We start from the raw sequence: 17248 nt of genomic DNA, 5'->3' as shown, positions 1-17248 counted from the left end.
CTATATTAGGTACACAGTATTAGCTACCTTCTTGCAGAAATCAGTGAATTTGAAGTCATAAGGTTACGACCCTTATTGCTTATGATTACATGAGAAGAAATAATCATTGCTAATGTACAGGGGTCTCGGGGCAGCCCACACTGCTCCTCCACAGCAGCCTTCTAACATCCCAGTCCATGGAAGGGATTTATTGTTCACAACAGCTGCAAATAGATAACACATGGGAATATGAGCCTACAAAAATGTGTGAGATTATATGAGGAACACTTTCAAGCTTTATTTATTTATTTATTTTTTAGTAATCTCTGCACCCAGCATGGGGCTTGAACTCATGACCCCTAGATCGAGTCAGATGCTCCACCAACTGAGGCAACCAGGTGCCTCATGAACACTTTCTAGCTTTAAGGCACTACTCAGGAACGCAAAAGACTGGAACATTTAGAAAGGTACCATGATTTTGGACAGGAAGATTGAGAATTATGAAGATGTCAAATCTGTTGATCAATTCTGCCTCCAAATAGAGTAGGGATTAAATCAGACCACCGTGAAAATATGGGAGAAGAAAGTGTATGTGTGAGAAACCTCTGGAGGAATGTAATAAACATATGATTTGTCTGCAGGCCAGAGAACTGAGGAGTGCCTGAAGGGCAGGAATAAGAAAGAAACTTTACACTGCATAACGTTTTGTACTTTTTGAATTCTAAGTTCTAAATCTTATAAGTTATCCACTATTAAAAATGCAATTAAAAAAATAAAAGTCAGGCACCTGGGTGGCTCAGTTGGTTGGGCGACTGCCTTCGGCTCGGGTCATGATCCTGGAGTCCCGGGATCGAGTCCCGCATCGAGCTCCTTGCTCCGCGAGGAGTCTGCTTCTCCCTCTGACCCTCCCCCCCCATGCTCTCTCTCTCTCATTCTCTCTCTCAAATAAATAAATAAAATCTTTAAAAAAATAAAAAAAAAATAAAAGTCCCTGCCCTTCTGGGTCCCCATTCCGTATGGGGAGTGTAAAACATATGTATGAGAGAAAACTCAGGAAAGTGTGGGGGTATCCTCACCCAAGGTGGGCGCCTCTGGTGTTTTTAACTCAAAGACATCCAGAGTGAGCCTCCAGCAATTCATCGCTTACAGTTTGTTTTCCTACCGTGGATGCTACTGGTGCCCATGGAGATTTCAGCTCTTGGGCTTCAACTTCAATAGCACGAGTCTCTGTATCTGCCTGTCTGACTCTTCAACTTTGGGGGCAGCCGTTTGTGATCTCAGTTCTCTGCTGTATCTAAAAAGAGTTATCTTTCAGTTTCCTCAACTTATTTCTTGTTGGGACAGAGTGATGACTTCCAAATGCAACACATGCTTGTCCAGAAACTGATAGTCAAGAGCATTTATTTTATTTTTATTTTTAAGATTTATTTGAGAGAGACCTCGAGTGCACGTGAGCACGAGTGTGGGGAGGGGCAGAGGGAGAGAATCTTCAGGCAGACTCCCTGCTGAGCCAGAGGGAGAGAATCTTCAGGCAGACTCCCTGCTGAGCACAGAGCCCTGGGCTAGATCCCACAACCCTGAGATCATGACCTGAGCCAAAATCAAGAGTTGGATGCTTAACCGACTGAGCCACCCAGGCACCTCAAGAGCATTTATTTTTAATTTTGATAATACTTATCTTTTTTTCTTTTACAGTTACTGATTTTAGTGTCTCACCTAATAAATCTTTGCCTAGTTCAAGGTCATGAAATTTTTCTCCCATATTTTATTATGTAAGTTTTACAGTTTTAGCCGTTACGTTAGATCTGTATCAGAGCAGAGAATAGGGGATTGAGATTGACTGCAAAGGAGCAAGAGAGAATTTTCCGGGGTAATTTCAGTGTTCTGTTGGGGTGAGGTCAGGGGAGACATTGTCAGAACTCATAAAGCGGTACATTTAAATGTGCATCTTATTATATGTAAATTCTATCTCAATACAGTTAATTTTTAAAAGAAGAAAAAATATGTCCAGTACAAAAGTAGGCCACAAGACAGGACTTGCTGGCTACCAAATTTCTATAGACTCCTGACTTAGAGGGAGAAAGACAGATAATAAACAGCCAAGGTAAGGCCAAAGTCTGTGAGATCCACAACCACACGGTACATACTTGGTACATACCAAGTGGGCAATAATATTTTCAACTTCAGAGGAGACAGGAAGAACACAGGTCTTCATGTTCCCCCACTCCCACCTATATCTCTTTCTCAAATTTATTTTGGTCCCAATAGTAAGATAGGTATCGGTCTTTGTTTTTTCCAAGTTACGAGCCAGTTTTTCCTACATCATTTATGGAATCCATCTTTCCTTTATTGACTTGAAATACATCTTTTACTATGTTTTCTATTCATAGGTACTTGGTTCCATATCTAGACATACCCACTCAAAACACAAAGATTTGTGTTTCGTTAATTTGCCACTAATGTCAAGAGGATTTTTTAAAAGATTTTATTTATTTATTTGAGAGAGACAGAGCGCTCACAAGCGGGGGGAGGGGCAGAGGGACGGGGAGAAGCAGACTCCCTGCTGAGCAGGGAGCCTGACGTGGGGCTCCATCCCAGGACCCCTGAGATCATGGCCTGAGCCAAAGGCAATGGCTTAACCGACTGAGCCACCCAGACACCAAGGATTTTTTTCCATTACAGTTTTTAGTTATTGCTAGAGCTTGGGAAAGTTTTTAAATACATCTATCAATCTAGCACAATTATGCATTTTGTAATAAAGTATTAAAGAGTGCTCTTTTTAATACAGTATTTCAGATTAATTCATTTATTTTTTAAATTTTATTTTATTTAAATTCAGTTCATTAACATATAGTGTATTATTAGTTTCAGAAGATTAACTCATTAAAATACTTGCCACAGGGTTTTAGCCTGATGCTAACAGCATAATCCAGAACTACTGCCAACTGGCTAAGTGGACTTGATATGATATAATTCATTGCATCGAAAAAAGTGATTTTTGCCAGCATGTAATATTCCACAATTCAAGTATTCTGAGTTTATGTTCTGTGAACTTGTGTATGTTCCAAGAATATAATTTTTTCAGTGCAATTTCAATAGTAAAGTGACAGGGGCGCCTGGGTGGCTCAGATCGCTCAGGTCATGATCCCAGGGTCTGGGATCGAGCCCCACATTGGGCTCCTGGCTCAGCGAGGAGCCTGCTTCTCCCTCTCCCTCTGCCTCTCTCCCTGCTCATGCTTTCTCTCTCTCTCTATCTCTGTGTCTCAAATGAATAAATAAAATCTTCAAAAAAAAAAATAGTAAAGTGACAGTCAACATCCTGTGGACATTTCCAGATGAAGAACCAGGCAGAACATCACCACTGATAGCATATTATCAGCCCAATTGAAAAAATTTAACAAGATTTACAGAGCTTCTAATTTTAAGAGGGTGAGAATTCTGCCTTCTCGTTTAGAAAATCATCCAAAACAACATAGGGCATAAGAAGCAAAAAAACAAATTCCATTTAAGAAAAATTAAGAGGAACCAGTAGGATTTTTGTAACCAGTTGTTATAAAAAAGACAGGCAATAACAAGTGATGACAAAGAGGTGAAAAATCGATTTGACCAGTTTACTCTCACATTGCCAGTGGGGATGTAAAGTGGTGGGGCCACTTCAGGAAACAGTTCAGCAATTCTTTAAGATGATAAACAGAGTTGCCATGTCACTCACCTGTCACTCACAGGTATACCAAAAAGAACTGAAAACACATCCACACAAAACCTTGTACACAAAATGTTCATAGCAGCATTATTCATAATAGCCCAAAGAAGAAACAATCCAATGTCCATCAAACAATGAATGGCTATGATGTGGTATATCCATACAATGGAATATTATTCAGCCATAAAAAGGAATGAACTACTGATACATGCTACAACATAAATACAGATCTTGAAAACATTAGGCTAACTGAAAGAAAACAGACACAAAAGACCATTCATTGTATGTTTCTTTTTTTTTTAAGATTTTATTTATTTATTTGGGAGACAGCACAAGTGGGGTGAGGGGCAGAGGGAGAAGCAGATGCCCTGACACGGGACTCCATCCCGGAACTCAGGATCATGACCTGAGCCCAAGACAGACACTTAACTGACTGAGCCACCTAGGGGCGCTCTATTTATATGAAATGTCCAGAGACAGAAAATAGATTAGTGGTTATATGGATGGGGAAGGGAGGAGTCGGAAGTGATGGCTAATAGGTATGGAATTTATTTGGGGGGAGATGAAAAATATTCTTATATTGTGATAGTTGCACATCTTTGTGACTATACTAAAACCACTAAATTGTACACTTCAAAAAAATGAAGTTTTGCAGCATTATTCATGATAGCCAAGGTATCATCATCATTCATCAACAGATGAATGGATAAAGAAAACACACATGCACGCATGTAAGTATCTTTCAGCCTTAGAAAAGGAAATTGCCATTTGCAACAACATGGATGAAACAAGGGCATTATGTTAAGTGAAATAAGCCGGTCAGAAAAGGACAGATACTGTGTGGCACCATATATGGAATCTAAAAAAAGAAAAGTTGGGTGACTTGGTGGCTCAGTCTGTTAAGTGTCTGCCTTCGGCTCGGGTCATGACCCCAAGGTCCTGGTATCAAGTCCTGCATCTGGCTCCCTGCTCAGCGGGAAGCCCGCTTTTCCCTCTGCTCGTAATCTCTCTCTCAAAAATAAATAAAATCTTAAAAAGAAAAGGAAAAAAAAAAAGACTCATAGAAGCAGAGTAGAAAAGTGGTTGCCAGGGGTTGGGGGTGGGGAGAAATAGGGAGAGGTAGGTAAAGGGTACAAACTCAGTTATAAGTTCTGAGGACCCAATGTATAACATGATGAGTATAGTTGATAACATTGTATAATGGACATTTTCTAAGGGAACTTAAATTTCCCATCAAAAAAAGGTAAATATATAAAGGGATGGATGTGTGAATTAACTCAGTGGGGGGGGGGGGGATCATTTCACAATGTATATGCATAACAAATCACTTTGTATGCTTTAAATATCTTACAATTTTGTCAATTTTACCTCTACAAAGCTGAAAAAAGAGGTGAAATTTTGTGATGTGAATTTTATCTTTTATAAAAAATTAAGAAACACATGTAACCCCAAACAATATTGTATGAAGACACATACTGTTTAGAGGAACTTTTATTGACAGCACAGAAAAAAAAAAAGGCATGACTGCCTTCTTTCAAAGGGTACTGATGAAACCTACAAAAATTTGGGAGGTGGAGGCATCAGATACTCTGGAAGTGGGAAGGAAATTGGGGGGCTAAAAAAATAGTGCTTGAAAATATACGTAAAGAGCAGTTCAAGCCCACAATGCCACTCCTACTTTGAGTGGTGATTATCTATCCCTCCATAACCCCCACAGAAAACTGAAGTATAATCTTTCACCAAGTGGAACCTGAGAGGCTTTTAAATTGGGTCCCTGGCCCTGGAAGAGGGTGATGAGATAAGATGTCAGGCTGAAAACAGATTAAGTGGCAGTCTGTCTAAGTGGGGGTGAACTCCCAACTCCCATCCCACCATGCTTTCTCCTACCTAGTCCACAAAGAGACAGCTGTATAGCCCCTGGCAGATTAGCTCCCTCTCTGGAAAACTATAGATCCTGCTGGAGAAATTACACTGCTCCAAGGATGACTGACAGACACTGACACTTGGGGTCCCCAAGGCAAAAACTAAGTGAACACCCAATCATCCTTCTGTGAAGCCCACAAATTGACCTGCTGCTCCCATGTACTCAAGCTTCTAACCCAGAGACCCTGGACTTGCAGGTGGAAACACTGATCAACAGGCTTTGGATTGCCTCCCTTAGGAAAAGAAGGTATGCACTGGTGGGGTAGAATGAAAGGACATAGTGATCTGGACAGGTTGTGGCTGAAGCAATCCATGTGCTCACAATGAGGGGAAGACCATTTCCCAGCCTCCTCTGCAGTTAGGTGTCATGTAACTGATTTCTGGCCAACGGAAGAGAGTGGAAGTGATTTGTAAGCCACATGTTCCCAGTTTCTTGGTTAGAGCATCCGAAGCACCACGATCAGCTTTTCACAGTGCTCCTAAGCACAATTGGGTAAGAAATACCTAACTGTCCCATTTGCTAAATAGGTCCAAACAATAGTAGTTGGTGCTATGCCCAATAGTGATATCTGTGTTTCCCTAAAATTTAAAAAATCCTGGGAAACCCCAGTGAGTTCTCTACAGTGACCTGGGACACCTTGGCACCCAGCTGGGACCCATGGTTCTTTTTTTCTTTAAAGATTTTATTCATTTGAGAGAGTGCACAAGCAAGAGAGCAGCAGAGGGAGGGAGAAGCAGACTCCACTGAGCAGGGAGCTCAACAAGGGGACTTGATCCCAGGACCCTGAGATCCTGACCTGGGCTGAAGGCAGCCGTTTAACCAACTGAGCCACCTAGGCACCCCAGACCCATGGTTCTAAGCTGCTTCCAGGTTAGTGTTTAAATATATATGTATAAATGTATAATGCTCCCGTTCTTGCTTTCTTTGCCTCTGGGGCCTCCAGATGGCATAGCTACAAAATGTTGGAAGGCAACAAAATGCAGGAAGCCTGCCTGGGCAATGAACGGTTACTCAGTTAAGCCACTTTGATCTGTTGGGCTCCCTCGTTAGCGCTGCTTACTCCGACTCTGTATTGCCCAATATGGTAGCCACATAAAGCTACAGAGAACTGCAAGGATGAACAGTGCCACATTCTGAGATTTAAAAAACCGAAGCAGAGTCAATGTTTTACCATTAAACACAACTTTATTATTTTTGTAGAACTACAATTCACTTTAATTGTTGTATCACATAGGATGTTGTTGTACTGTAATGCTTGTAAAGGAACGTGCATTAGTTCTAGGATTATGGATAAACACCAATCTAGGCAGTATTGACAGATTTTTTCGGTTCAGATGATTTTCTTCTATGCACTGAAATAACCTCACGATGTGTTTACTTGGATATTTTATGTGGCTAGCACAAGTTCAAGTATACTTAGGTAGACAGCACAAGTTACAGTGATATCTATGCAAATCATAATCATCAACTGAGATACACACTATTTTAACTGTAATTATTTTCTAGATTAAAAAAATACGGGAGAATATTTAAATTTTAAATGAAGGCATATTACTGAGGCAGATATCAGTGCCCTACAGAAGCGAGTACTACAACTAGTAAAGAGAAAATGGGAAGAGGGTATAGTGCACATTCAATGATGAATGGCGGTTGCAATTTACTGCAGGCACAGTGAAATGAAAAAGCTGTTTGCTGTATACAAAAGTGTTAAATACCGTAGACAGTATTTAAGACAAGAGCTAATATTTGTCATTTCCAGCAACAATCTAGTGAGTTCAATAAATATTCTAACAGTCAAAAAAAATCCATGAAATTAGTCACATGAAATGAGCAATTTCCATCAAAAAAATTTAAACAGTTTTTAACAAGATTTTTGAGCTTGTAAACTTGGCCAGCTATACAATACTTGAATTCTTGAACACACACACAAAATCTTCGGTGGAAAGATGATAAAAAGAAATTATCATTTCAGTTATGGTAATTTAGTTAGAAAATTATGAGAAAGGCTTAAAAAGACATTTACAAAAGTTGAAATTTTCAATTAACCCTTGAAGCAATGTTGTTCATAGAATACAAGAAGTTTCTAATACTATCAAAGATCAATTAATTCACAATTTTAAAAGTTGCAAGTATTAACTCTTAGCTTTAGATGAGTCATGTAATGTTAAGACTGCCCGTTGAAAATTTTGGTACATTCTGTCTCAAAGAACATCCAAATTTACAAAGAAATGTCAATTCATTGCCTAAAAACTCAAACTCATGACAGGTATTTTTGACATTTTTTTCATCTGTCAAAGGATTTCAGCTAGACATAGAAAAATTAGTTTCTATCATAAGAATGAGACTCCAGCCATGTTAAGTCAAAAGACCAAAAGTACTGGAATTTTAAAGCAAGAGAATGATGTTTCCCTCATTGCTTTGTTCCACTGTCTGATAACTATTGAAGATGTCTGTTTTCTAAGCAGACTCTAAAGAGTCACGAATACGGATGTTAAAATTCTTCAATATATACGTGCAAATGCTATAAAATAATCATTGCCAGGTTATGGAATTGGTGAAGATGTTGTTTTTAATGATCTTGTGTTTATTAATGTTCCTTGGTTGAGTCATAAAAGGATTTTACAAGCATTTCCTGTACTAGGAATTCCAATTCAAGGTTTTCTTAAAATGAAAGGAATGCCTGCCATATAATCAAGGACAAAAAGTGGCACTATGATAATTCTCCTTAACATAACACTGTGCAAGAATAGGCTAAATTTGAAGCTCCTTAAAGCAGGAAAAACTTCTTACTTAGGTGAAAAAATTTAGTAAAAATAATTTAGCTAAAACTGAAACATTTTATAATACAAATTAAAAAATGACAATTGTACACATTTTTCTAACATTGGGTCAATATGCAAATTTTAAATGTAATCAATAGCATTTTATATAAGTTAGCTGCAAAAAAAAGACGAATGTAAAGACTGGTTTGTTGATATGGATAAGTTTAGTTTTGTTTCCATTTTATGCAATACCTTATGCCAAATTTGATGTTAATACTGAGTTGACCTAAGAGTTAGTGAATTTACTTGAAATACAGTTTTCAAAATGATACGCTTTTGCTTCAAAATCAAATCAATTCTTCCAGTAAAAAGATGAACAGTTTTGTCAATGTGGATGCAAATATCAAAGTAAAGTTATTCTTTTGATGGTTGATGCAGTTATTGGAAAATTTTAAGTGTATGTAAAATAACAAGATATGTTTGGAAGAACTATGTGAATCTACTTTTCAATGCTAAGTTTTATAAATCTAAAAATGGATCAAATAACTGATGAAAATTTAGTGAATGGATTAAAATGTGCTGCAACGTTTATAAAATACACAATGGGCTTTGAAGACAATGCAAAAAATAATATAAAATGTCTCATCAGTAAGTTTTACACTGGTTAAAATATGTTGAAATACTATGTCTCTATTGGGTAAAATAAAATATATTAACTTCATTTGCTTTGCTTTTTAAAAGTAGCTATTAGAAAATTTGAAATTACATATGTGGCTCACATTATGTTCCTCTTGGACAGTGCTGTAGTAACTAAAACACCTTCCAGTCAACTTTTTAGAGCCCTTTTCTTAAATGTGAACAAAGATCGCCAGAAATGTGAGGAAAGCCTCCAATGAGAGAGAGAGAAAATAGGTTAAAAACAACCCAGAGGAAAGACATAATGCAGGGAGCAGAATAACATGGAAAGACACTGTATTAGCATCTTCAGAGGGAAAAAAAAAACTCACCCACAAAACAAAAACAGGTTATAAAAAAAAAGAGAATCAGAAAATGCACTTAGAATTATAAATGTGACAACAGTAATAAAACATTCAGAACATTTAGTAGTAGAGTTGGAAGATAAAGCTGAAAAATTTTCCAGAAAGCTATCTTAAGATCAAAGATGTGGGGGCGCCCGGGTAGCTCAGTCGTTAAGCGGCCGGCTGCCTTGGCTCAGGTCATGATCCCAGGGTCCTGGGATTGAGCCCCATATCGGGCTCCCTGCTCGGCGGGAGGTCTGCTTCTCCTTCTCCCCCTGCTTGTGTTCCCTCTCTCGCTGTATCTCTCTCTGTCAAGTAAACAAAATCTTTAAGAAAAAAAAAAGGATCAAAGATGTGGAGTAAGTGATGTCAGGGAAGATGGCGGAGTAGGAAGCGCAGGAGTCCATCTCGCCACCTAGACAACAATTGTACTGGAAGAAGGTATCTAGTGATTACTCTGGAATACAGGATGTCTAAACTTAAGAGTTCCCAGGGGAAACCCTGACTGGTAAACTGCAATGATTAATGATGGATGTTAGCCTTCGGGACAATAGGAGCCACCCAGCCTTTACTGGCCAGCCCAGAAGATGAAACCCACATCTGTAGTTTGCCTTGCTGGAGCCCGAGTAGGCAAGAAAAACCTTTGCCTCTAAATATCGGAGTTCTGGGTTCTGAAGGTGGGTGGCTGCTTTTGATCATGAAAGAAGGGCAGATACAGAAGCCAGCCACCATTCTTCCAACCCCCACTGGCTAAAGTAGCTTCCAGAGGAATTAAGGGACAGCACCTGGTTTTCCTGGACATTGAAAAAAAAATCACATAATTTAGAGAATTTAGAAAACCATGGCCTCTGCCCAGGGAAATACAGAGTCAGAAAATTTTAAGCATTCACCACAGACTGATCCCCAGCACAGAGATACCCTAAAACAATCAAAAAGACAATAAACTCTAAAAAGAGGGAAAGCCTGATTTCCAGAGCTACCAAACTAGAAGATTCAAATGTCGAGTTTTCAACAAAAAAAATCACAAGGCATACCAAGAAACAGAAAAGTAAGGCCCATTTGAAAGAATAAAACACATCAACAGAAAATGTAGCTTGGGAAGCCCAGAGGCCAGACTTGCTAAACAAAAACTTTAAACCAACAGGCTTGAAGATGCTTCACGAGCAGAAAGGAAGGTTCTGATGAGGCTGGCAGATCAAGTGAGAAAACGAAGAAGATTCTTCAAGGCAGAAAAAAACAGAGACTAGGCATCTATGAATTACTACTTTAGAAGGGAATGCTCTTCTTGGTTCCTTGAATTCAACATCTTGAATACCAATGGCCAGAACCCCCAGAAGAGCTACCGACAGATTTGGCAAAGTTTGTAGATTATCAGAACCACTCTATAGGTAGAGACACTTGAGGACTCCAACCTGGAAAAATCGCTCGACCTTAGAACTTGAGAGAGTCCAGCAGAGAGATCTCATCAATGCTCTCAGGATAGAAAATACTTTTCTAGTAATTTCCAACTACCTAAGGACCAGATTAACTCAGGAGAGACACCTCACAAGTGCCCTGGTTTCGGAAAAAGCTTCCTTAGGTCAGACCTTTATAGACGTCCATATTTCCACATAAAGGAGAGACCCTATGAAAGTGCTGTACTTTATAGACAACAATTTGACAGTTCATTTTCAGAATCTGAAAATGTCTCCCTTTTCATCAAGCAGTTCCACCTCAGAGAAACAATTCTGAGGAACACACAAAACAAGAAACAACAAAAATAGAAGTCTCTATCAGGTAATACACACACAGAAGAACCTCCAGGGGTTCTCCACTGCCCTGGTAATAAAACACAACTCCTCAAAAGGGCTCGGAAAAAAGGTCGTTATGATGTGCGGCCTGAACTGTGGCAACACAGGGTGCAACCGACTCCTACCCCCAAGTTGTCAGTCACTTTCCCATGTGCTCCCACCTACTAGGTTTACACTGCATTTTTAGCACTGCACACAGCTCATTTTAGCTGTTAGCTGCAATCCTACGCTGACCTGCATCCTACCCACCCCCCAATACACATCAGTCTTACACATCCAACTGGGTTTCTACGGGGGGGAGAATGTGTACTATTCATCTCCTCATCTCTTAAAGTGCATTGTATATACTAAGCACTAATGAATGTTTATAGCATTTGCAAAAATAGAGGCATATCTTATTTTATTGTGCTTCACAGATATTGTGTGTGTGGTTTTTTGCTTGTGTTACACAAATTGAAAGTTTGTGGCAACCTTGTATTGAGCAAGTCTACTGGCACCATTTTCCCCATAGCATTTGCTCACTTTATGTGTCATGTTTTGTGGGAATTCACACAATATTTCAAACTTTTCAGTTATTATTACCATCTCTGTTATGATGTTCTGTGATCAGTGATCCTTGATGTTACTACTGTATTGTTTGGGGGCATCACGAACCACACCCATACAAGACAGTGAACTTGACTGATAAATGTGTGTGTTCTGACTGCTCCATCGACCCACTGTCCCCGGGTCTCTTCTTCTCCTCGGACCTCTGATTCCCTGAGACACAACAATACTGAAATGAGACCAATTAATAACCCTACAGTGGCCTCTAAGGGCTCAAGTGAAAGGAAGAGTCACACATTTCTCCCTTTAAGTCAAAAAACCAGAAATGATTAAGCTTAGTAAGGAAGGCATGTTGAAAGCTGACCGGCCAAAAGCTAGGCCTCTTGCATCAGTTAGCCAAGTTGTGAACGCAAAGGAAAAGTTTTTGAAGGAAATTAAACGTGCTACTCCAATGAACACATGAATGATTAGAAAGCAAAACTCCGTTCTTAGTAATAGGGAGAAAGTTTGAGTGGTCTGGAGAGATCAAACCAATCACAACATTCCCTTAAGCCAAAGCCTAATCCAGAGCAAGGCCCTAACTCTCCTGAATTCCATGAAGGCTGAGAGAGGTTAAGGAAGCTGCAGAAGAAAAATTCGAAGGGAGCAGGTATTGGTTCATGAGATTTAAGGAAAGAAGGCGCCTTCATAACATAAACAGCAAAGCAGCAGCAACTTATCCAGAAGATCTAGCTAATTAATGAAGGTGGCTACACCAAACAACAGATTTTCGGTGCAGACCAAAGAGCCTGATAAACACTATCTAGGACTTTCCTAACTAGAGAGAAGTCAGTGCCTGGCTTCGAAAGGAAGGCTGACTCTCTTGTTAGGCACTAATGCAGTTGGTAACTTGAAGTTACAACCAATGCTAATTTACCATTTTGAAAATCCCAGGGCCCTTAAGAATTATGCTGAATCTTCTCTGCCTGTGCTCTATACATGAAACGACAAGACCCAGATGACAACACATCTGTTTACAACATGGTTTTTATGAATTTTGTAAGCCCACTATTGAGACCTACTGCTCAGAAAAAAAAAAAAAAATCCCTTTCAAAATATTACTGCTCATGGTAATTGACCTGGTCACCCAAGGGCTCTGATGAAGATGTACAAGGTTGTGGTTTTCATCACTGCTGACAAAATATCCTCTCTGCAGTCCCTGCATCAAGGACTGACTTCAACTTTCAGGTCTTATAAGAGATACATCTCGGGCGCCTGGGTGGCTCAGTTGGTTAAGCGACTGCCTTCGGCTCAGGTCATGATCCTGGAGTCCCGGGATCGAGTCCCACATCGGGCTCCCTGCTCAGCAGGGAGTCTGCTTCTCCCTCTGACCCTCCTCCCTCTCATGCCTCTCTCTCTCTCTCAGTCTCTCTCTCAAATAAATAAATAAAATCTTAAAAAAAAAAAAAAAAAAGAGATACATCTCGTAAGGCTACAGCTGCCATAGATAGTGATTCCTCCGTTGGATCTCGGGAAAGTGAACTAAAAACCTTCCGGGAGGGGCGCCTGGGTGGCTCAGTCGTTAAGCGTCTGCCTTCAGCTCAGGTCATGATCCCAGGGTCCTGGGATCGAGTCCCACATCAGGCTCCCTGCTCAGCAGGAAGCCTGCTTCTCCCTCTCCCACTCCCCCTGCTTGTATTCCTGCTCTCGCTGTCTCTCTCTGTCAAATAAATAAATAAAATCTTTAAAAAATAAAAAAATAAAAAAAATAAAAACCTTCCGGGAAGAGTCTCCACTCTAGATGCCATTGACAACATCTATGAAGAACTGAAAACAGGGACTCTGCTATTTTACATCACTAACAATAGTCAAAATGGTGGAAATAACCCAAATGTCCGTTGACGGATGAATGAACAAAATGTGGTATAGATGTACGATGGAATATTATTCGGGCTTGAAAAGGAATGAAATTCTGACACCTGCTACAACATGAACCTTAAAAACATTTTGCTAAGTGAAAGAAGCCAGACAAAAAGGGACAAATATTCAATGATTCCATTTATAGGAGGTGCCTAGAATACCCAAATTCAGAGAGACAGAAAGCAGAAGAGTGGTCACCAGGGGCTGGGGGCAGGACAGAATGAGGGGTTGTTATTTAATGAGTTTCAGTTTGGGATGACAGACAAGTTCTGGAGATGGACAGTGGTGATGATTATACAACAACACGAATATCACTGAGTTGTACTCCCAGAAAGGGTTAAAATGGTCCATTTTAGGTTATGTATATTTTGCCACATTAGAAACTAATTCAAAAATAAGGAAATAAAAGGAGATTCACTGACAGGAGAAGCTTTATCCTGTCCTGTGACCTGAGAGAAGTTTCTTCAGTGGAAACTCATTAAGAAACATTTTTGAAAAACAAGGTCTTCATTTTAAAATAGAATGTGTTAAAGGGCTGATTTTAATATCTGTCAATGTACATAAAGAGCATAAAGTCTAACTGGTTTTAATAGTATTATTAAATACTATTAATTTAGTTAATAGTTAATAAGATCAGTTCTATAAGGAATCAAAACAAGTTTAAAATCTCTTGATGATCTGATAGGACATAAAAAATGAATTTAAAGTACTTAGATGATGGCCTGCATCAAATATACTTTAGGCAATTATACATAAGTAGTTACTGAAAACAAACTTTTGATAAATATCATGCAGCAGGACTAGAGGCTGCTCTCTGTGGCTAGTATTTCTCCATACTGGAGAAAGGACTTTTACATAGAATAAAAAATACAACAACTCAATAAATGCAATTCTTTAAGTGGAAAAAAACACTTGAATAAACCTTTTTCCGAAGAAGATATATGAATAGCTACAGGGCACATGAAAAGATTCTCGACATCATTAGCCATCAGGGAAATGCAAATTAAAACCACAAAGAGATACCGTTTCAACCCTTAGAACGGCTATAATGAAAAAGACAGACAATATCACAAGGGTTGGTGACGATGTAGAGAAACCTGACTGACTCAGGGCTTTAGCTACCTTTTCATTTAGAAATTATTATTCAGACTTTGCCAATGAAATTCTTAAATAATCCACTAGTATCTGCACACTCTATTCCTCTGAAGTCTAATTTCACAAAGAAAATTTAACTGAAAAGTCACTCTCTATGGTTTTTTATGTTCTTTTCCTGAATTTCACTTACTATCAGTGGAGTCTCTTTAGATTTTAAGATATATATTCCCCAGATTGGAGGGGATCATACAGTGCTGCTCAGACTGAAAAATGATGTACTCACCTGGAAAACAATTTGGCAATTTCCTAAAAAGTTAAACAAAAATTTACCCTATGAGCCAGCCACTCAGGCACTACCTAAGAACAATGAAAATGTGTCTACAGAAAGACGTGCTCATCAATGTTCAAAGCAGCATTATTTTGAACAGCCAAAAACTGTAAACAACCCCAACGTCCTTCAACTAGTGAATGGACAAAATATGGTATACCCATAAAATAGAGTATCATTTAACAATAAAAATAAAGGCCTGATGTGCTACAACATGAACTTAGAAAATACGTTAATGAAAAACACAAGACCACACATGATCCCATTTGTATAAAATGTCCAGAAAAGGCAACTCTCAAGACAGAGTGTAAACTGATGAGTGATTGCCTGAGACTAGGTGTAGGAATGGGGGTTAACTGGAAACAGGCATGAGGGATCTTACTGAGGTTATAAAACGTTCCAAAAATGGGTTATGATGATTGTGCAACTCAGTGAATATGCCAAAAGTCACTGAATTGTATAATTGAAATGACTTTTATCTGTGATTTATACCCCAATAAACTTGTTAAAAAAAAAAACTATGTTCCAGATACCCAACTGGTCCTGGTATATAAATGCTGGAGGCTATAACCAGTAAACATCCTGGAAGAAGCCTCTTCTCAAGAATTTTACGTATTTCTCTATAAATTGTATCTTTAAAAAAAAAAATCAGGGTTTATATATGTTTGGAAAAAAACTTAAGACCAGATGAATGATTCTAAGCCATATTCCTTTCATGGCTAGAATGTCTCTGGTTGGTTCATTTAGCAATAACTATGCAGATCAATTTACCACATAGCAATATCTGAACTACAAGCTTTTTTGGGGGGAGGAGGTATAAGGAAGAAACCAAAAGCATTATCCAGAGGTAGCACTGCAAACCTACACCCATTAAATCACGGCAAATACTGCTGAATCTCCCATCAGCATGAAGGATCTCTTCACTTCCGTAAGCCAAAACTGTTCTGTTTTCGTTCTCATGTATATAGGAGCTACCTCAAATTTCAACCTCATGAACTTTTTGGTACCATTGTTCCATCAGTAGGGTGCCTCCAGAACCCTAGGGCTTGAGACCTAAACCTGACTCAGGGTTTTAATGCCTTTTTCAGTCAGAAATTATTCACACTCCACCAATGAATGAGATTCATCATAAGAAATAATCCACTAGTATCTGCTCACTCTTATTTTCAGGTCTAATTTTCACAACAAAAAACACTTAACTGAGAAGTTATTTTGTGGGATTTCTACATTCTTTTCCTGAATTTTACTATTGATGGAGTCTCTTTAGACTTTAGAATATGTATTCTCCAGATGGTAGGGGACCATAGTATCAAGTTCCTATAGTGGGGTAAGCCGGGTCCTGTAGATCAGAGAACCTGGCCAGCAGAAGAGTCGATTCCCTGTGTAAAGGCAGTGGTGCTAGCCCAAACCAGCTGACTTCTCCACTGAAATATGGGCCAGTGTCAGCCCTATTATATAATTTTTCAAGGCAAGCCTTTTTTTTTTTTGGTATGAAATCTAATTTTTAAATGGTGACTACTAGTTACACACACACACACACACACACTCCCCTTACCATGCAGACCAACCAAAACATATCAAATGGCCCAATCTTAGTTTGTGACCTTTGCCATACACAACGTTTGCACTCCGATTACACGAGGCAGTACTTAGGATAAACAAACTTTTAAAAAAATAGAATTCTATTTTGCAAAAGGTAGTCCATCCAGAATAGCTCTATTTTCAGCACCTGTTTCCTTCCCCACCACCCCCCTCCCCCGCCCCCAACCCATTTTCCTAGGACTGGTACTCTCATGGCTGAGATGGTTCCAACATATGCCCTCTAGATTCCTAATCCCCTCAGTCAAAGCCCAGAGGGAAAAACAGGTTGGGGTACTTTGTCCAGTTAAAACATTCCCTGAAGACACACACGTGTGAGCTCCACCGACTCGTTCCTGTTGATATTCTAGGGATTCCGGTGTGAGGCATTCAACAAGTATACTGCATTCTCAGTTCAGGATCTTAAATGAGTGCTTTTCTACTAGAGAAACTTGAAAATTCCAATGAACCAAAAGCGTTTCACTTATTCCCACAGCTTCAGAGAGGATCAGAAGTAAACTTGGAAATCGTGACACCCCCCCTCGTGCCACCAGTAAAGAAAACTCAAATTTAGAAAAGTCAAATGATGTGCCCAAAGTTATATAGTGAGCTGGCTGGCAAACTG

Source organism: Neomonachus schauinslandi, chromosome 13 (assembly GCF_002201575.2).
Source record: "Neomonachus schauinslandi chromosome 13, ASM220157v2, whole genome shotgun sequence".
Taxonomy (NCBI): Eukaryota; Metazoa; Chordata; class Mammalia; order Carnivora; family Phocidae; genus Neomonachus; species Neomonachus schauinslandi.
This window is presented reverse-complemented; position numbering follows the sequence as displayed.